The sequence below is a fragment of the Cervus elaphus genome, chromosome 31, assembly GCF_910594005.1.
Source record: "Cervus elaphus chromosome 31, mCerEla1.1, whole genome shotgun sequence".
In the NCBI taxonomy this organism is placed as follows: domain Eukaryota; kingdom Metazoa; phylum Chordata; class Mammalia; order Artiodactyla; family Cervidae; genus Cervus; species Cervus elaphus.
This window is the reverse complement of record NC_057845.1, coordinates 53,001,063-53,022,783: the sequence shown is the minus strand read 5'-3', so window position 1 is coordinate 53,022,783 and position 21,721 is coordinate 53,001,063.

Genomic DNA, 21,721 nt, shown 5'->3' with positions numbered 1-21,721 from the left:
ATATTCAACATAAAATGTATTCTCATAATTCAATAATAGAAGACAATCCAATAGAAAACAATTGACAAAATATTGATTTAACCAGGCACTTTCAAAATTTCACATCCAACTTGACAACTTTAGCATGACACACCTATAATTATGTATAGATGAAACAATACGATGTCTAGGACTTTCTTCAAAATAATCCAAAGAGGTAAAGGCCAGTAGAGCAAACAGAAATGAAACCAGAGTGGCAATGAGTTGATGGTTGTTGCAGCTGTGAGATGAAGATATGGGGTCATTAAAGTAGTTCCACGTATCAAAATTTTCCATCTGTAAAATAGATAACCAGTGGGAGTTTGATGTATGACGCAGGGCACCCAAAGTCAGTGCTCTGGGACAACCTGGAGGGATAGGGTAGGAAGGGAGGTGGGAGGAGGTTCGGAATGGAAGGGACACATGTATACCCATGACCAATTCATACCGCTGTACGGCAAAAGCCATCACAATATAGTAAAGCAATTATCCTCCAATTAAAATGTTATTAAAATAAACAAATAAATTAAAAATTTTTTCCATGATAAATATTAAAGAAATAAAGAAGAAAAACTTAGTTAAGAAAAATTGGTGCATATCTTACAAGGTTCTGAGATAATGCTCTAGTACTCCATGGAAGCTTGGCTATGTACAGGGTTAGAAAACCTAGGACTCAAGAGTGGCCATGTGGTTAAAAGATGAAATTTTCTTTTCCTAGATTCCCATGTACTTTTTCAATAAATTTCAATTTTAAATGCTATCTGAGCCTGTCTCTTCTTTGCAAACTTAAAGACCTTAATGTATTGAATAGACTCATTGAAAGTGAAAGTGAAAATGAAGTTGCTCAGTCTTGTCCGACTCTTTGTGACCCCATGGACTGTAGCCCACCAGGCTCCTCCATCCATGGAATTTTCCAGGCAAGAGTACTGGAGTGGGTTGCTATTTCTTTCTCCAGGGGATCTTCCTGACCCAGGGTTCGAACCCGGGTCTCCCGCATTGCGGGCAGACTCTTTACTGTCTGAGTTACCTGGGAAGCCCCTCAGACTCATTAAGGAAACCTCATTCATTTGGTGAATATTTATTTAGTATCTGTGCAGGACAATGTGAAATACATGCACAATATGGCTTTATTATCTTCATTCTTTTAAAATGATCCATAAAAAAAAAAGTTGTGTGTATGTGTATGTGTGTGTATGTGTGTATATGTGTGTGCATGTGCATGTGTATATATGTATGTGTGTGTGTATGTGTGTGTACATGTATGTGTGTATATACACGTGTGTGTATGTGTGTGTGAGTGTGTGTGTATGTGTGTACATGTGTGTGTGTGTGAGTGTATATGTGTATCTGTGTGTGTATTTGTATGTGTGTATGTGTGTGCATGTGTGTGTGTGTGTGTTTGTGTGTGTATGTGTATGTGTGCACATGTTTGTGTGTGTGTGTGAGTGTGTATGTGTATCTGTGTGTGTGTGCATGTGTATTTGTGTATGTGTGTGTGTATGTGTGGGGGGTATGTGTATGTATGTGTGTGTGTATGTGTGTATGTGTGTGTCTATTAGTATGTGTGTATGTGTGTATGCATATGTGTGTATGTGTATTGTGTATATGTGTGTATGTGTGTGTGTATGTGTATATGTGTGTGTATGTGTATGTGTGTGTGTATGTGTGTGTATGTGTGTATTTGTGTGTGTATGTGTCTGTGTATGTGTGTACATGTGTGTGAGTGTATATGTGTATCTGTGTGTGTATTTGTGTATGTGTGTGCATGTGTGTGTATGTGTGTGTGTGTACATGTTTGTGTACGTGTGTGTGTGTATGTGTATCTGTGTGTGTGCATGTGTATTTGTGTACGTGTGTGTATGTGTGTGTGGGTATGTGTATGTGTGTGTGTGTATGTGTGTGTGTCTATTTGTATGTGTGTATATGTGTATGTGTGTGTATGTGTGTGCACATGTGTATGTGTGTATGTGAGTGTGTATGTGTGTGCATGTGTGTGTGTGCATGTGTATGTGTGTGTGTATGTGTGTTATAAGCATCTATTGACCCTTCCAGTGCTTTAATTTTTTACTCTTTTGATCATTGTGAGTATGTGTACATAGCCTAAAGGGACAAATCAGCTATGTTCACTCACCTAAAATAATTGAAACAAAAATAGAGTTTTCCTCTACCTGTCCTGTTTTCTCAAGAAGACTCTAGTTCAATTAACCAAATTTCACTGGTTAACCACAAAAGAAAACAAGAGAGAGAGAAGTTGTGTTTTATATTAATTGCATTAAAGCAAAACATGAGGTGATATGAAGGGAATGTTTTATATAAGTTTGTCTTTATTCTCTCATCTACTAGATGTGTAAATTCTAGGAGTCTGCATCCTTATAAAATGTTGTATTCTTCCAAATGTTGCATAAAGTAAGCACACAGTAAATATCTTAGTTAAATTAAAAATATATGCTTGCATATTACTTGGAATGAGTATATTACTGTTTCAAGTAACATACATGAGCATTTACTAAAATAAGATCATCAAATTAACATTATGGTATTTTTTTAATACTCTCGATATAAAACATCATTGAAATACTAATTATTGTAAAACTGATATTGTGCATTGACAGTAACAGAAAGAATTTTAAATTTTGAAATCTACTATAAATGCAAGCATCTTTTTGCTCATCTTTCTAAAATTTTCCATAGTTTGAAATTGGAATACATTAAATCTTAATTTCAAATTCAGTGTATTCCCTACAGCAGAGTTTATGTGTTTCTCTTTATGAAACTGTTTGAAAACCCGCAAGTGTCAGCTGACTGAATGCTAAAGAGAATTGGAGGACAATTGAATTGTGTGCTGTTCATTAAATGTGCTTTAATTTACATCCAGAATCTGATTTGAGTGTTATCTAAGTTTTAAAAGGGCCATTTTGAGGAAGCGAGATATTAAAGTGCCCAGGAGAATAGTAGTATTTAGGTCAAATCTTGGTTCTGAACCTAATGATCTGGTTTACTTATCCCTTATCTTGTAAGATTACAGGTACAAGAAATTATGTGTTCTAATACTAATATAATTACATGACTTTTATGGTAGACAGGGAAAAAAAGAAGAGGCCCCCAAAGATGTTTACATTCTAATCCCTGACACAGTGCTATGACAATGCTATGTTACGTGGATGGAGAAGTTAAGGTTGCAGATGAAATTAAGGTTTCTTTTCAGATAACTTTAAACTTGGAGATTTTCCTCAATTATCTGAGTGTTCCAATATAATCACAAAGGACTTTAAGAGTTGGAAGATGGAAAGAGAAAAGCCGTTTCACAGTGATGAAATGTGAAAAAAGACCCAACTGAATATTGCTAACAATGTTCAGATAAGGATGGCCTGTTTGGATTTGTTTCTGCTTATGGCACTCTTGACGGACTTCCGTGGTGGCTCAGTTGGTAAAGAATCCTCCTGCAAAGCGGAGACCTGGATTCGACCCCTACGTTGGGAAGATCCCCTGGAAGACGGCATGGCAACCCACTCCAGCATTCTTGCCTGGAGAATCCCCACGGACAGAGGAGCCTGGTGGGCTACAGTCCATGGGGTCGCAAAGAGTCGGACACGGCTGAGCGACTAAGCACAGCGCTGTGGTCTTGACAGCCCGGTTAGCAAAGAACACGCCAGCCCGGTTAGTAAAGAACACGCCAGCCCGGTTAGCAAAGAACACGCCAGCCCGGTTAGTAAAGAACACGCCAGCCCGGTTAGTAAAGAACACGCCAGCCCGGTTAGCAAAGAACACGCCAGCCCGGTTAGTAAAGAACACGCCAGCCCGGTTAGTAAAGAACACGCCAGCACAGTTGCACATGCACACGTGGTGGGAGAATGCAGAGACTTTCTAAAAGGGCACTGCTGTGGACTGAACTTTGTTCCCTCAAAATTCGTATGTTGTTTTCTTCCTTGCTAGTGAGAGAATAAAAGGGACTTAGCATTGAGTAAAAGCAAACAAAAAGAAATCATTGAAAGGGATGAAGGGACAAAACTCTGTGCTCTCCTGGTAGATATAAAAGATGACTATAGCTACTGGGCAAGATCCCCAGGTGGTTCAGTGGTAAAGAATCTGCCTGCCAATGCAAGAGATGCAAGAGACTCTGATTCCATCCCTGAGTAGGGGAGATCCCCTGGAGGAGGGCATGGCAGTCCACGCCAGTATTTTTGCTTGGAGAATCCCATGGACAGAAGGGGCTGGTGGGCTATGTCCCATGGGGTTGCAAAGAATTAAACACAACTGAGCACACAGCATATGTCTATTGAGCAGCAATTTGAGACAACTGATACTTTCATTACCCAATTGTCATATCATTTGTCATTCAGGTTCAATAACTAGGATCTCTGGCTTCTTGGAAGTCTAGGAGTTGCTGGGGGCTGGACAAACAACAACTATGACTGCAGCATCAAATTACACACACACATCCATACATACCCTATTGCACTTCAATCTTCAGTTCAGTTCAGTCGCTCAGTCTATTGTCCAGCTCTTTGCGACTCCATGGACTGCAGCACACTAGGCTTCCTTGTCCATCACCAACTCCCAGAGTTTACTCAAACCCGTGTTCATTGTGTCAGTGATGCCATCCGACCATCTCATCCTCTGTCGTCCCCTTCTCCTCCTGCCCTCAATCTTTCCCAGCATCACGGTGTTTTCCAACGAGTCAGCTCTTCACATCAGGTGGCCAAAGTATTGGAGTTCCAGCTTCAACATCAGTCCTTCCAATGAACACCCAGGGCTGATCTCCTTCAGGATGGACTGGTTGGATCTCCTTGTAGTCCAAGGGACTCTCAAGAGTCTTCTCCAACACCACAGCTCAAAAGCATCCATTCTTCGGTGTTCAGCTTTCTTCACAGTCCAACTCTCACATCCATACACGACTACTGGAAAAACCACAGCCTTGACCAGACAGACCTTTGTTGGCAAAGTAATGTCTCTGCTTTTTAATATGCTGTCTAGGTTGGTCATAACTTTCCTTCCAAGGAGTAAGCGTCTTTTAATTTCATGGCTGCAGTCACCATCTGCAGTGATTTTGGAGCCCGAGAAAATAAAGTCTGTCACTGTTTCCACTATTTCCCCATCTATTTACCATGAAGTGATGGGACCGGATGCCATGATCTTAGTTTTCTGAATGTTGAGTTTGAAGCCAACTTTTTCACTCTCCTCTTGCACTTTCATCAAGAGGCTCCTTAGTTCCCCTTCACTTTCTGCCGTAAGGGTGGTGTCATCTGCATATCTCCATATACTTCAATTTTAGCTGCTTCCAAAACTTCTTGTCTTCCCTAATAGTGTCACTATCACTGTTTTGCTTCCTGATTGTAATATTACAGAATAAGGATAAAAATAGATTTGTCCTGACCAGAATGCAGAACAGGGGATTTTAAAAAAGACACAGAAGGAGAGACTTGCATACTCAGGCAGCATCAGAGGAAGTGCCTTCAAAAACGCATCTGAGTGTGGGCCATACATTTACCTGGAGAGCCTCTAATTTTTTGTGATCTATAGGCCAAAGGAAGACTGCATCATGGATATTTTTACCAATAAACTCTAATTAGGTTTCTATTTTCTTCTTTTTTTTTTTACAGAGCGTAAAATAAATTTTCATTCAACATGTTGTGATACTTAATTGCATGTTTTAATTCTTCTTATATCCACATTCCAAAACTTTATTGGGTTTTTGCTAATTTTCTCTAGGTGTATATTAAACTTCATAATGTATTCCTCAGAGATACTTCTTCGGTAATGCTATCCATAGACAGGAAATAAGCAAAAATATACTTGGATAGTAAAAAATTCACAAGGACAATGTGCTAAGATGTATGCTTATTTTACATCATAAAAATGTCTCTTAGATTATCTCCCATAGTTTATTTAATTCTATTTCACACAGCCTTAATCAATTCAATTACCTGGTAGAAAAAATTTAAAGATACTACAATCAGTAAATTAGAAAGAGATGGCTTCTAGAGGAAGATACACTGATAGTATAAAAAAGTAATTACTGAGAATCTCAAAGTGAGGACAAAGGTAGAAATGAACAGAAATTGAACACAGGTTACAACGATATTCATTTCTTGAGTTGTTTAATATATAGTGCACACTTATCATTTAGTTAAATTGTTCTTTCACTCAATAAATATTTATTTACATCCACAAGGAAAAAATTAAGTGTGAACACCTGGAGGAATAGATAGAATAAAAGCGAACATTTATATTGAGCTTGCATCGTGTCCAAAACATATTAAGCTTTCCTTCTATATTAATTTATTTAATTCTCAATGTAAAGAGTGGATGCTTTTGTTACATCCATTGAGAGTGACCAGAAACACAGAAAGATTAGCAACTCTGTCAAAAGGCCACACCCCCAGCGATGGTTAGAGCTCAGTTTGAACTGGCTCCAGAACCCACACTCATAGACACTGCGCCCTGTGCTTGCTCCTGAAATGCCAACTGACTGTCAAAATAATGTGCTTTGGGCCATAAAAGTATTTCAAAATAGGAACTTGAGTCTTGCTGTTATTTGTTTTCTAACAACTGCTCTCTCCTCTCCCATAAGAACTTTACTAGACAGGCACAGGCCGCCCAGCTTGAGAACGCATTTTCTAGTTTTCTTTAGAGCTAGATGTCTTCCAAACAGAATGTAAGCTGAAATGATATATGTAGCTCCCATTTCATAAGATTAAAAGAAATCTTATCTCCTACATCCTCTCTTGTGCTCCCAAAGCCTGTTGAGTTTTTGTAGTGGCAACTTAGCTTCAACTACCTAGCCAAGAGCAACTGGAGAAACAAGAGAGAAATAATTTGTGTGACTGAACAACTTCACGTAACAGACCATTTGCCACTGTGCCAAGAAATATATTTGATCTTTGTCCTTGATTCCTGGCACAGAGATTCTAGAACCCTTGGAATTTGCTGAGCAATGAGTGATAGAATTGTCTTTTGTTATAATGAGGCAACACTTGAGAGGCCCCTAGATAGTTTTAGGATAAGGGATGGTCACCAGAAAGACTGACCCTTGATTAGAAGCTTAGAACTTTCAGTCCCACTCTTCAGCCTCCCGGGAGGGGGTATTGGCTGGAGATTGAGTTAATAACCAATGGCTGATGATTTAATCAACCATACCTAGATAATGAAACCTTCATAAAAATTCTTAAATGATGGGGTACACAGTGCTTTCAGGTTTGGGAACATATATTCATGTCTTAAAAAGGCAGTGCCTTCCAACTCCATGAAGGTGGTTCCTGGGATCAAGACCCTTATGAAAATCACCCTATGTACCTCTTCACCTGACAATTCATTTTAGCCTTTATAATAAACTATAACAAAGTGTACAGTCCTTTTCAGATTTCTGTGAGTAGTTCTAGCAAATTATCAAAGATGGAGAAGAGATTATGGAAACCTCTAACTTTGTAACCATGTCAAACAGAAGTGTGGGTAATGTGGGGACCTGTTCCTTTCGATTGGCATCTGAAGTGAGGGCAGTCTTGTGGGATTAAGTCTTTAGTCTGTGGAGTCTGACACCAACTGTGGTTAGTCAGTATCAGAACTGAATTGTAGGACACCAGGTTGGTGTCAGATAATTGGAGAACTGGTTGGTGTCGGGAAGAAAAAAACTAACAGCAGCCTAAGACAATCATCTCTAGAATGTTATAAGAGAGCAAGAAACTTTAACCTTATTTTATATCTTTGGTGTCTTTCTTACAGCATCTTAATCTGTTTCCTATCTAATGCAAAATTTAGAATGCACTGGGCAATGAAGGCATCATTGAAATACTGTGTGATTATCTTGGAGAGAAATCTTTTCATGGAAATTGTCATGATGCAATGGAAATTTTTCAGACAAGCAGGACAGAGGTCAAAGACATAGTTCTAGATTTATTATGTTCACCCTTTTTCAATATTATCGAGTCCCCACCACGTGTCTTGTTATGTACTGAGGATGTAAAAAGGATCTAATTCCTTTCTCTGAAGAGAAAGACAATAAAAGCAACAGGTAGAAAATAATATGAAAAGTACTGTAATGGAGGAAAAGTTTTCTAAGATGCTCAAGGAGAAGGAGCCTAAAGCTGTAGGAAAAGGAAAGAAGAGAGTGCACAGCAACTTTCCAAGAAAGCTGATGCTTAAAGCAAACATTTCAGAACAATGAATAGAAGTTTACGGCACAGAAAATGGTGGGCGGGGATCTGTTCTGGGCATGAGCAACACCATTGACAAGAGCAAAGAGACGTAAATCAGTATGAGACAATGAATAGGAGTGTCTCCTTACTGTTGAAATATAAAACAGAAAGTGGGAAGAGATGGTATGGGAGAGGAGCTGAAGAGTGTGTACTTTATCCTGAAAACGAAGCAAGGTTTTAAAATACGGGACATGTGCTAATATTCATGTATTATATTTAATATCGAGGATATGCTAAATTCTTTGCTAGTTATAGAGCATACACAAAGCTGAAGCGTGGTATCTGCCTTCCAGAAGTTCACTGTCTATTGGTAAAACCACATAAATAAACAACAGTGATGCCTTGTGATACATGTCTCTAGGAAGGCAAATATAGCATGCTTGTGTTATGAAAGAAGAATAGAAGATGGGAAATTATGAAAATGAGAAAGAGAACAGTTCATTTAAGGACTTGCAAGTAGTTGAAAAGTTATTTGAGGGGTGGGAAACACTAAGGACAACAGAGAAGGAGCCTAGAAAATAGTTAGGGACTAGATCAGGAAGATATTTCATGCCATATTAAGGGGACTGTATTTTATTCTGAAATCAATCACAAACTGTGAAAAGAGAAATCTAGAAGGTAGAACAGTATTCGTGATACAGGAGGGACAGGAAGAGGATGCACATCTTATGCGTCTCTTTGAGCAACTGGAATGATGAGGTCTTTAATCGAGATAGGAAATAAATGGTACAGAGTCATGCTGTTAGGGGAAGCAGACTGACAGAAACAGCCCACCCTGGCCAGGCACCATAGTAACCATTTGCATGAGTTGTTTTAGGAGAGGAGGTCCTGGTAAGGAACACGGAGCTAATAAGCCACCACCAACAGGAAGAGTTCGGGAAAGGTCAAAGGGAGACATCACATGTCCGACCACCTCCCAGAATCCTTCTCGCTGGCGTCCATTTCAGCTGAACAAGGCGTGCACCACCAGGAAGGACTCTGAGTCAGGATGGTTGGCTAAAGACAACCCGGAAACTAATCCCATCACCATAAAACTGGTGGGACTGGGAGCCATGTGGCAGAGCATTCTCCTGGGTTCCCTGACCCTCCTGCTCTCCGCCCAGGAGCCCTTTCCCAATAAAATTCCTTGCTTTGTCAGCACATGTGTCTCTTCAATCTATTCATTTCCGAGTGTTAGACAAGAGCCTGGTTTCGGCCCCTGGAAGGGGTCCCCCTTCCTGCAACAATTTTAGGAACAGGAAAAGAATAAGCCATTGCATATGGGCTTTACAATTATTTCTGTGTTCCATCTTTTCTTTTTTTTTTTTCTCTTCTTTTTTTCTTATTCTTTATCCTATGGAAGCTTCCTCCCTTCTGCCCCACTTTGCAATTCTATGGGCCCTTCAGAATGGAGACTGATTGCTTCCTGAAATTTAATGTTTGCTTTTATTGCCTTAATTATCATCTTTCATCATTTTTAAACATTAAAGCAGTTTAGAGATGTCTTTTCTTTTGACTACATAGCATGTGGGATCTTAGTTCCTCAACCAAGAATCAAACCCACACCTTCTACCTTGGAAGTGTGGAGTCTTAACCACTGAACCACCAGGGGAGTCCTGTATTTAAGCATTTTAACATGGTCACATTGGTTACATAAGGCCAGGCCTTGGTTGTTGGAATGTGAATTAGAGAAAGAAGAAAACGTGCAAGAACAATGAATACTTGTAAAATAATTCTGATTCTTTTTTAGCACAAGGAAATCTTATCTGTGACTTGTTTTGAAATAGAAGGGTTTCATACATTGTTTTTCCCAAAGATCATCTCTTTAGTAGCAGACAGAATCCCCAGGAAATTACTGCTAAAAATCAAAACTATATGAAACCAAAACTAAAACAGGAACAGAAAAAGTCACATTATAAAAGTGTGACTCTATATTCTAAAATCCACATTGTAAAATGGCAGTGTTTATAAATTCTCATAAGCAGATGGCAATTTTGAGCATTAACTGTCTTGATGTTAATGACTCAGTTGTCTCACCTCTCTACCTTTAAGAATCTGTCCTTGACTAGCATGAGAGCAACTTTGGAAAAGAGAACTCTGATTAACATGCATGTGTAATTATGTCCTATAGGCCAGATTCCCACTGCAACACATGGAACAGTGAAATCCATGAACGAAGATACAGCCTGGGACTATAGCCTCAGAACCTCAACCATAGCCAGGTTTTGAGAAAGAGTCTTACAATGTATGCTTATTTCTTATCAAGTAGCTGGGTTTTTCAGGAAGCAGCAAAAAACATGTTCTATTTTGTTCTATTTTCTAAAGGAAAGAGGGGAGTTCCCAGATTCTAAGCAGTGTACTTCTATGCCTAATCCTGCAGAAAGCTCTTGGAAAGGATGGTTGTTAAACCAACCAGTTGTTTTGTTTTCGAAGCATTCAGGAAACGGCGGCTTTATTCATAACACTTTTCACTGAAGCAGCAGCAACGTCCATGGCAACTTGCTCACACAAAGCTCCCGTTAAACAGAAGAGAGTCGGGGGAGAGAAAGCTCCACTACAAGGAGGTGAGGGTGACTTCACCATCACGGGCATCCTTGGGCTCGACTCAGTGGCGAAGGGGGACAAAGACTTCACAGTGAGCTCTTGACACCCTGAGAGTGGCTTGGGAGTTCTTATTATTCAAGCAAAAATAATTAAACAATTATTTCCCTTAGTAATGATTAGTGCAGGCCATTGAACAAGAAGGAGCTCTTAAGACTACAACGTGCGCTCTCAGTGCTTACAGAAGTTTTCTTTCCTCTAATGAATGCCCAGAGTAACCACTTGCGCTGCTAGCCGGCAAAGTCACGCTGTAATCCTCACGAGTGACGCTCGAGACAGCATCAGTCTCCAGTCATCTTTCTGCACTCTCTTAGGGCAGCGGGGAGAGACTCACAGCTGGAGACTCGTAAAGGAAAAAAATATTTATTATTCAGCTGAGATGTTGCTCATATGTCTACGTGTGATGACAGTGTTCTCTTTTCCTATATGTGTCTTCAAAGGGATAAATGACAAACCCTGAGTTAGTGCGGGGTCCATGAATGCCCTCTTGACGTTTAATTACAGGGACGTGTTCCCTGGAAACGAGCCGGGGTATCTTGTGAATCCCACAGCTTTCCTTCAGTGCCGTCTCTGCCTCGCTGCCGCTGAGGTGCTGTGATCTCGTTCATTGCCCTGTAACCAAAATGCTGTGTGCGCTTTTCTGCCCTGCCTAGTAAGGATGATTTGGCCATTGTTAGTTTAGGTCAGAGTTAATTTAATTGCCCCTACTGTTGATGCATCATGATACATATGTTAGTAGTCACGGCACCCTGCTTAGGGCACCCATTGGGTTATTTAGTGTCGGCCCATTTCACCGGCGTAGGCTTAGGAAGTTTCACCCTTCACAGAAGCACTGCGCACTCACGAATTCTCACAGCGCTCTTGAGTGTGAAGAGATTATATTCTTAGCAGCAGCAGCAGCACTGGAAGAAGTAGCATTTCCCAGCATCCTTCTACATGTGGAGACTTCTCTGCGAAATAAAAGATCGAGATACCTGCTAAACGTCAAACTTCTTTAAGTTTTTATCAGCGTTTAGTTGATTTACAATTTTTCAGGTGTAAAGCAAGGTAATATGTAACTGAATCACCTTGCAGTACACCTGAAAAAAATATATATATATAATATAATATAAAATATATATATACACACACACATATATATGTGTTCTTTTTCAGACTCTTTTCCATTACAGGTTATTACAAGATATTGAATATAGTTCCCTGTGCTATACAGTAGATCCTTATTGTTTATCTATTTTATATACAGTAGTGTGTATACATTAATCCTAAATTCCAAATTTATTCCTCTCCTTTTGGTAACCATGAATTTGTTTTTTATGTCTGTCAGTCTATTTCTGTTTTGTAAATAAGTTCATTTGAATCCTTCTTTTAGGTTCATATATTTGTTATAAATTTGTTTTTCTCTGACTTACTTCACTTAGTGTAATAATTTCTACGTTCATCCATGTTGTTGCAAATGGCATTAGTTCATTCTTTTTACAGCTGAGTAATATTCCATTGTATGTATACACTGTGCTATGCTGTGCTTAGTCACTCAATTATGACTCTTTGCAACCCCATGAACTGTAGCTTGCCAGGCTTCTGTCCATGGGGACAAGGCAAGAATACTGAAGTGGGTTGCCATGCCATCTTCCAGGGGATCTTCTCAACTTAGGGATCCAACCCAGGTCTCCTGCATTGCAGGCAGATTCTTTACCAGCTGAGGCACCAGGGAAGCCCAAGAATACTGGAGTGGATAGCCTATCCCTTCTCTAGGGGACCTTCCTGACCCAGGAATCAAACTTTTGTCTCCTGCATTGCAGGCAGATTCTTTACCAGCTGAGCTACCAGGGAAGCCCATGTGTATACTACATCTTCTTTACCCATTCGTCTGCTGAATACTTAAGTTGCTTCCATGCATTGACCATTGTAAATAGTACTGCTATGAACACTGAGGTGCAGGTATCTTTCTGAATTAGTTTTCTCTGGAAGACCAGGATTGGTACTTCTGGATCATATGGTAGTTCTAGTTATAGTTTTTAAGGAAACACCAAACTGTTTTCCATATTAGCTATACCAATTTATATTCCCAACAGTGTAGCAGAGTTCCCTTTTCTCCACACCTTCTCCAGCATTTCTTATTTGCAGACTTTTTGAAGATGGCTATTCTGACTGATGGAAGGTGATACGTTATTTCAGTTTTGATTGGCATTTCTCTAATAATTGAGCACCTTTTACTGGTAGCATCAAACTGCTCTCATCTCAACCTCACAGTTGGTTGAAATTCTGTATTAGTTTCTTGCTGCACTGGACACTCCAGTGCTCAGAAAATAATTACTTCCTTGATATATTTGCAAGTATAACCATTATACCACCGTCCTTATGGGAGAATCACAATCACCTAGGCATTATTTCTGAGCATAGCATAATTTACGTTTAGTTACAGTTTCCAGGAGAAGCTTTGGTTTATTTGAGGTATTATCAAGAGAATGATGGAGTTCTATAACATTACATCTAAGTTGCTCTAGAGATAATCTCATTCAATTTCATGTACATGTATGAGTGCTAAGGAGAGCAGATGAATTGCCTAAGGTCATCCCACTAATTAGTGTCAGAGATGGTGACAAGCTGGACTTCCAGAATTCTCTGTCCCTTTACCCCCCAGCCCTCCAGAGACCATGACTAAATGCTGTGGAAACCTTAGATCCTAGGAGCAATACCCGAACATTCTTAGGCAGTGCTAAGATGTGTTTTGCTACCAACACTTGACCGCATAATACTGAGTACTTAGCTGGGGCAGTGGTAAAGAATCCACCTGCCAGTGCAGGAGAGGCAGGTTCGATTCCTGGATGGGAAGATACCCTGGTGTAGAAAACGGCAACCCACTCCAGCATTCTTGCTTGGGAAGTCGCATGGACAGAGGTGCCTGGTGGTCGACAGTCCATGGGGTCACACAGACTCAGACACGACCGAGCCACTGAGCACGCACAGCGTGGGGGATACCCGGGTAGGACGAGAAGTATAGACGGAAAGTCATATTGGGTCCCCGTGTTCACATAAATCTCTATGTGAGACCATAATGCTGGCACCCGGGGCCATGTGATATTTTCAGATGTGTCTGGAAGAAGTTGTACTCCTGAAATAAAAAACTCATCTCTTTTGTTAAGCAGAATTAAAGGTAGAGGGTAAAGACTAATTTTAGTGAAGATGAAACATGCAAGGATAACTTACTTTAGAATACAATCTACAAAATAGGTAAGTATGCAGATGAGATAACAACATAAGTGATTAGTTTTCAATAAATAGTGGAATTGAAGCCAAAGTGTCTTTTTATTAGCTGCAAACTGGGGGGAATAAGTGCATATAGTAGGGACACAGAATAGACGAAGAGAACAATGAAAGTGACATACTGGAATTAATCATTTCTTCTCTCATTTATTAGAACTGCTTCCTGTGGGAGATGAGATTTCAAGACCTGTTTGAGTGATGAAGGAAAGGGAATTTGTCAGGGAGAATCAAAAGTTTTGTGAGAGAAAGCAATTTGTCCAAGGTCACTTAGCCAGCCAACATCAGAGTAGGGAATTAAACACACTAAAAAGAAATGAATGTTTCTGCAGTGAGTCTCTTATAAAAGCACCTGCAAGCAGATGTCAAGAATTTTCTCCAGAAAGTAGACGAGAATTACAGTGACCTTCATGAAATTACACATTTTGTCTCAAAGAAAAGGGACTTTTTAGATTTCTCAATTGAGAAACCTGGGTTCCTAGGGCAGATCTAAACCTCCTTTCTCTATTGTCCATGGAAATGCTTTCCACATCTCTACTGAACCTAGAGCAAGACAGAAATATCCATCTGAAGAAGATGGGAATTTAGTTTACTCAACTCATCATCTGAGGAACGTAAGACTTATCTTTCCTCTTGAAAATAAGAGTAATAAATGAATGCAAACATTCATACTCAAACGTCTGTCAAGAATCTCTCCCACAAGGAAACATACATTACGTATGTGAATAGACAGCCAATGGAAATTTGCTGTCTGACCCAGGGAGCTCAGACTGGGGCTGGGTAACAACCTGAGGGGTGGAGTGGGAGGGAGAGGGAGGGAGGTGGGAGGCTGTTCAAGCGGGACGGGACATGGCAAACCTATGGCTTAGGCATGTTGATGTTTAAATACTGTAAGGTAGTTATCCTTTAATTAAAAATAAATAAATTAAAAAAAAGAGAGAATCTCTCCCAACTAATTAACCTGGGTAAGGACAGAGCAGAGCGAGCAGCACAGCTAAGCGCATTAACGCCAACTCAGAAAAATTTCTTTCCGTTCGTCATGTCACCTGGACGTGAAAAGGTGCTTTATGAGTGGATCTCCATCCTGCCTGGGACCTGGTCATTCTCGTCCGCTTGTTCCTCATAGCAGCATCCCTACCTGATTTTATTACCTTTTCCCACTCAACTCTCTTCACCCTGCTCCGGTGGACTCTCTGTGAAGGCATAAACTGTGTGACTATGGTCCCTGCTGTAACCCTCGCACTCAGAACAGGACTTTTGCTGATCGTTTGCTGAACAAACAAACGTCTCTGTGTTCAGTCGCTTCAGCGGTGTGGACTCTTTGTGACCCTATGGTCTGTAACCTGCAAGGCTCGTCTGTCCAGGGGACTCTCCAGGCAAGAATACTGGAGAGGATAACCGTGACCTCCTCCAGGGGCTCTTCCTGACCTAGGAACTGACCCTGCAGGTGGGTTTTGCAGATTCATTTTTTGGTTTGCAGGTGGATTCTTTACCTGCTGAGCCACCAGGGAACCCCTAAATAAACGTCTAACAAATGCCATAAAATACCTAAAGTAATGTCTCCTTTGTTTTAAAAAAAAAAAAAACGAAGAGTGTAAAATCACTGAATAAACACTGAGGGTAAACGTGGTGATTTTTACGATAAAGCATTTCATCATTAGTGAAGATGGTAGTTATTAAAGATTTCAAGTTATATATTATGAGTAGTATCTTCTTACACATGTGTGATATATAGGTGTCAAGCTGAAGGCTACGTACTGAGGCTTCAGTCGAGACCCACAGTTCTAGAGGTCATGCAATGAGAGTCACTGACAGGAGTTACTGATCACAAAATAGCCAGTGTGATACTTTTGAACCATACATCATTTCACACTGCTTCACTACTTATAAAGCATCTAATGATATTGCAGGTGTGTAATCCAGAATCCTCACCATGGCTCAGAAGTTCCTACATGAGCTGCTCCTGCTTACCTTTCAGAATTGATCTCCTACCGTTTTCAGTTTTAACTAATGGGCTTGTAATTTCTCAGTTCAATGGGCCATCTTTCTGTCCCTCAGATGACTCAACTTGGCGCCTGCCTCAAGGCCTTTGTACTCATAATATTTCTGCCTAGAAAGTTCTTACCACAAATCTCCATATGGCTAGCTCCTTCTCAACGTCTAGGTTTTGACCCAAATGCCTTGGAATCTTCATTGCTTATTTTGTCTCATTTAGCCCACTTTAGTTACTCTACTATAGCATACCTTTAATTTATTTTTTTCATAGCACTATTTAAAGTTATAGTATTCACTTACTTGCTTGTTCATTGTGTGACTTGGCCCGTTAAGATAAAAGTGCTAAAAGAGAGAAGCCATGTTTGTTCTGTCCATCTCCATATCCCCTGTGTTTAGTTGCTGGATGTAATAAATATATATTGAGTGGATTAACAAATCCCAGAGTTTTAACATGTCCAGAGGATGGGGCTGGTCAGGAGTCTTCCAGGGGATCAGTACAATACACAGGACAGAAGAAATATCAGTGGCATATAAACAGAGAGTGAGAAAACTTCAGCTGGCTGATTCCAGAGTCTCAATGTTGAGGTCATGACCTTCCCAATTACACAGTGAACTTCTAAAAGTCAGGGAACTGGATCTCAATTATCTTCATGACCCCAGATCCCAGCATAATGTGTAAGTTATGTTAGGCTTTCAATAAATGATTATTGAAATGAATTAGCTGGTTCCAATCTTAAGCCCAAAAGAGACTTCTTTCATTTCCCCCTTTTTAGAGGAAAGCTCTTTTTCATGAGTTGCCAGCAAAGAATTGGGCCTAAAAGCAAGGCACACAGGTGCTGCAGTGTGAATACCCTCTGGTTCATTTTATCACCTGAGCTGGCATCTCATAAGTTTATCAGCTGAAGTTTATGAGTGATTTTGGTGGAGATTCTCTTAACCACCTATGCTTGAAGGTGACCTTTGAATTTATTTTTCATAAGAGCTTAAAAGGTTGACTATCTGGGCAGTTTGTTCAGGAAACAAAAGGGACCTCAACCTTGGTTGTACCCGTCACCAGGATGGCTGGACCACAGTGCTGTCATCCTCAGTGAGGGAGGCCCTGAAATTTCAAAGGTGCCCAGAGGCTTCCATGGCGTTTCAGGTGGCAGAGACATTCGAGCTAAAGGTACTTATGTCAGACATGAAGTGTAAGGATATGAGGTTACTCTTGCTTCCTCTGAGTGAATATAAAGGGTATGGATTGAGAACTGGAAGTAGGAAGGGGAAATAACTTATCATTTGTGAAAAGGAGTGCAACAGCCGCCAGCATACTAAATAGAAATTAAATACAGTTCACAGCAAGTGCTTATGGAGGAATGGGTGATGTGAATTTGGCTGCCGACATATTCTTTAACCTCTTTAAAAAGAGTGATAGATTCATTTTTCCCTTCAAAAGATGTAGCAGATTTTTTTTCCCCATTTACACCTATAAAATTAATGGATTATTCAATACATATCTGATTATAGGTTTAAATTAAGATGTGTGTGTGTGTGTGTGTGTGTGTTGGAAGATATTTTCCTGGGTCTGAACTTAAATATGCTGGTGAAAACAGGAAGTGAAGGAGCAGCCTCTTTCTCTCTGACTTGATAAATGAGGAGGAGGAGGTATAAGGAGGGTGAATGCGATGCAAAATGAAGGAGGGTCTGGCTATTTGGCCATGGAAAGTCAAATTTTTGGCCGTGGAAAGCCAAAGCCCTAGTTTTTTGCTTTGTCCCCTTTTTATGTCTAAAAGGCATAAAAAAGAAAGATAAAGGAAAATAGAAAAGAAGTGTGGGTATATTCCCACAATGGTAGTTAGGACTCAAATCAGAGATGTTTGGGACTAGATCTTATTATGTTATAATGTGAAACTAAAGTTATTACCTTTTCTGGGGCTTAGTACAATCCTTATTTTAAAGTGGGGATAAAGGATAATAATTTTTCCCTGAGCATCCTTCCAGAAGTGTCTAAAAGAGGCTGGGTCTCTAATAACCAGGGGTGATGACTAAACAAGGATCGTATGGTGGCTCATGTCAATAACACAACCTGGAGAAAATGCTGGCTGTGAAAGGACATCACTTGAACAGTACACACTGATGAAGGTAATTTTATTTTGAAGTCTGTCAGACATGTCTGACCCAGAAACCAAAATCTAGAAAATTGACACCTGGACCTAGGAGAGGGTCAAAATGACTCATGAGTGAATGAGATTCGGAGGCAAAGTGGTGTTGGTTAAAGGTACCATTCTTATTCTTCAAAAAATTTTTTTAGTATAATTGACATTTTAGTTTCATGTATAAATGTAATTATTTGCTATTTGTATACTTTGCAAAATGATCACCACAATAAGTTTAGTTAACACCCTTGGTAATATATATAGTTAAATTTATATTATATAGTAAAATATGTGGTGACAAAACTTTTCTTTCCTGCCATGAGTACTTTTAAGATCTACTCACTTAGCAACTTTCAAAGACAGTATTATTAACTATCACCATGCTGTACACTGCATTCCCATGACTTATCTACTTTATAGCTGGAAATTGGCACTTCCTGACTCCTCTTCACTATTTCACCCACCCACACTACAGACACTATGTCAGAAAGTGAGTGAGGGCAGCCGGTCAGGCCAGTAGAATAAGCCATAGGCCGATGCTGTGATCAACTGCTGACTTCTTTACCAGCCTTTGGTGGTGGTGGCCTTTAGCCGCTAAGTCGTGTCCAACTCTTGCGACCCCAGGGACTGTGGCCCGCCAGCCTCCTCTGTCCACAGGATTTTCCAGGCAAGAATACCAGAATGGGTTGCCATTTAGTCTCAAACAAATATTAACTGAATATTCATGTTCAAGATATAAGGGTAAATCTCTGATCTCAAAGACTTTAACGTATGATGGACAAAGTCTCAGTTATCACAGCAACTACAATACATGTGAAGGATAAGGACCACAGAAGAAAAGATAGACTTAGGCCACCACAGCGGCATCACAAAGTAAAATTCTACAGCTGTTTCTGGTTACAGAGATTAATTCCAGGAGAAGTGAACAATGGAAATCTAAAGAAGAGATTCTTCTTGCAGGTTTTAAGACTGAGAAACATCTGAAAATAGAGGAGATGGGAAAAAGGTAATGAGGAAGAGGGAGCCTAAGTAAAAGCAGCAGACTGAGGAAGCACGTCAGGAACTACCAGGACGGCTGACTTCAGGGCTTAGGTGCACGGACCACTCTAGGCTCACAAACCATCATTAAATGAAATCTGCATGAGTGAGTGCTAAGTCACCTCTGTCATGTCTGACTGTCTGCAACTCCATGGACTGTAGCCCGTCAGGTTCCTCTATCCATGGAATTCTCCAGGCAAGAATACTGGAGTGGGTTGCCATGCCCTCCTCCAGGGGATCTTCTTGACTCAGGGATCAACCCTGCGTCTCTTACATCTCCTGCATTGATAGGCGGGTTCTTTAACACTAGCGCCACCTGGGAAGCCCCTAAATGAAAGCTATCTGACTTCAACAATATGTGTGGCTAACAGAGTTTGAATTCTCACACAACATGCTTTAGCTCTTTGAACTTGGGGAAGTTATGCAAACACCATTTTATTCATTTGAAAAATAGTTATTATGTTATTCAAGGATTTATTATAAGGATCAATGTGCTAATGTAAGAAAGAAAATAAGAATTTACAAAAGGATAGCTGTTAGCTTGCATCAGCCATTATCTGGTTATACATATTCTTCTCATTAAATAAGGGAAACAACACCAAACTTGCTTACTTTATTTCAAATAATTAAGAAATCTGGAAGACCTGAAAACAACATAGTGATGACATCTACAAGAAAAAAAAAAGTCAGGGGTAATAAGCAATAAATATCAACAGAAGCAAGGTCAAATAGGATAATAAGAACAGTTCTACTAGGCAGGAATGTAAATGACTTCCTATTTCATGCAGGCTAATTAGAGAGCTTGTGGATAAATGAGATATACAAGAAATAATTTCCAAATAGTCTTTCTTTGTTTAAGTGATGAAACATTAAGCTGTTTGATTGGCTGCTTTAAAAAGGAGGAGGAATCCTGAAAAGCAAAATGTCCATTTTCATTCTGGATTAATGATTCACTATCCAAGTGTGAAATTAGGTAAATACACACTCCTTCATGCAGAGCTAAAATTTGAAATGCCCAGGGATTTTTGACAGTGTTACATAGCATCTCTGTTTTCCCTTTCTGATTATTTTCCATAATTTGCAGACTGGTGTCAAAATGTTTGTCATCATGACAGAGAAAAAGAGAGAAAAGAGAAAGGTCTTATAATTCACCAAAAGCGTACTGCAGATCACATCCAAAGCTCTTTGCTTCCTTGATAAAGCAGATGAAAAACAGAAATACACTTTTGTGTAAAGCAAGATGACCTTCTGTTTTAGTTATTCTTGAAAAGATCTCACATAAGCCTTTCTTAAGAGAGAGAGAGAATATCTTTATAAACTGACTCATCTTCTCTATTTTATCAGCATTGTTCAGTAGAAATTGCAGGAACCGATTTAAAGGAAAAAAATTAAGAATACAATGAGCACTGAATTCTCATGAAACTTTTTAACAAAAACTCTATCTGCCAACTATTTGTCATGGAGAACCACAGTACATTTAATTATCTGACTTTACGTACACTTACTGCAATTTCTTTTGTCAAAGACCTTTTTACTGACTCCCTTCAACGTTTTGATGTGAGCTAGGAAGTTCTGCCACACTAAAGATATTCTCAGAGAAGAGTAAGCAACCACACTGTCAGTTCAATCATGAACCAGAAAGATCCTTTGTTTCTGCTATGCAGGGATTTTATGATGCTCCTGAACATTATAGCACTTGCCTTGGAAGGGAGAAAAAAAAAAGTAACAATACCAGAATATGAGTATAAGGGGAAAAAAAAATAAACCCTGTATATCATAGGGCCACAACTTGATCTGGTATGCATAGCAGTCTTCTGGTTTATGTTATGCAGTGACAGAAAAGCCTACATGTTCAATCTAAGAAACGGGGTGAAGAATCCTTACCCTGGATACAGAATCAAATCCTGTGAGATCTGCTGGAATTTGGTAATAAACATTTACAGACCTTATTGATTCAATATTCCATTTGACGCACTTGGACAAAGCCAACATTGCCCAGCTGTTTCCCAGTAAGGTGGCGAGGGAAGCAGAGGAGCGTTGGAGAGTCCCCAACAAAGAGCTGACATTTCAGCAAATTTGAAGGGGCACACCGGATGACCCGGAAAATGCCGTTCCCGCAAATGCAAGAGCAGTTGTCTCCAGGTCAGCGGGAGTCTTCTGGCATCTGAAAAGCATGTAGGTGCAACTGGCCTCTGCTGCTCTTCTAACCGGGGACATACCCTGGGGAGCAGTCCAATGTGGCTGGAAAAGTGGGTAGAAAATCTTGCTTTGAATTGCTCACCATTTTAAAAATGTTAAAATGCATCACTTATTGAATTTTCAACTTCTAAGAAGGAATTTTTCTCCAGAGAAAGCTGTCAGCTCATGTATTGTATTTCAAAGGTCTTGGCAAATCCATGTTTGTCTTGACAGCAGTTCCAGGGCTGGTGTGAATGCCATAACTTTCATTTTTCTTATGGGGAGTCAAGAAGGTGAGGAATAACAAGTAAAGTGACACTG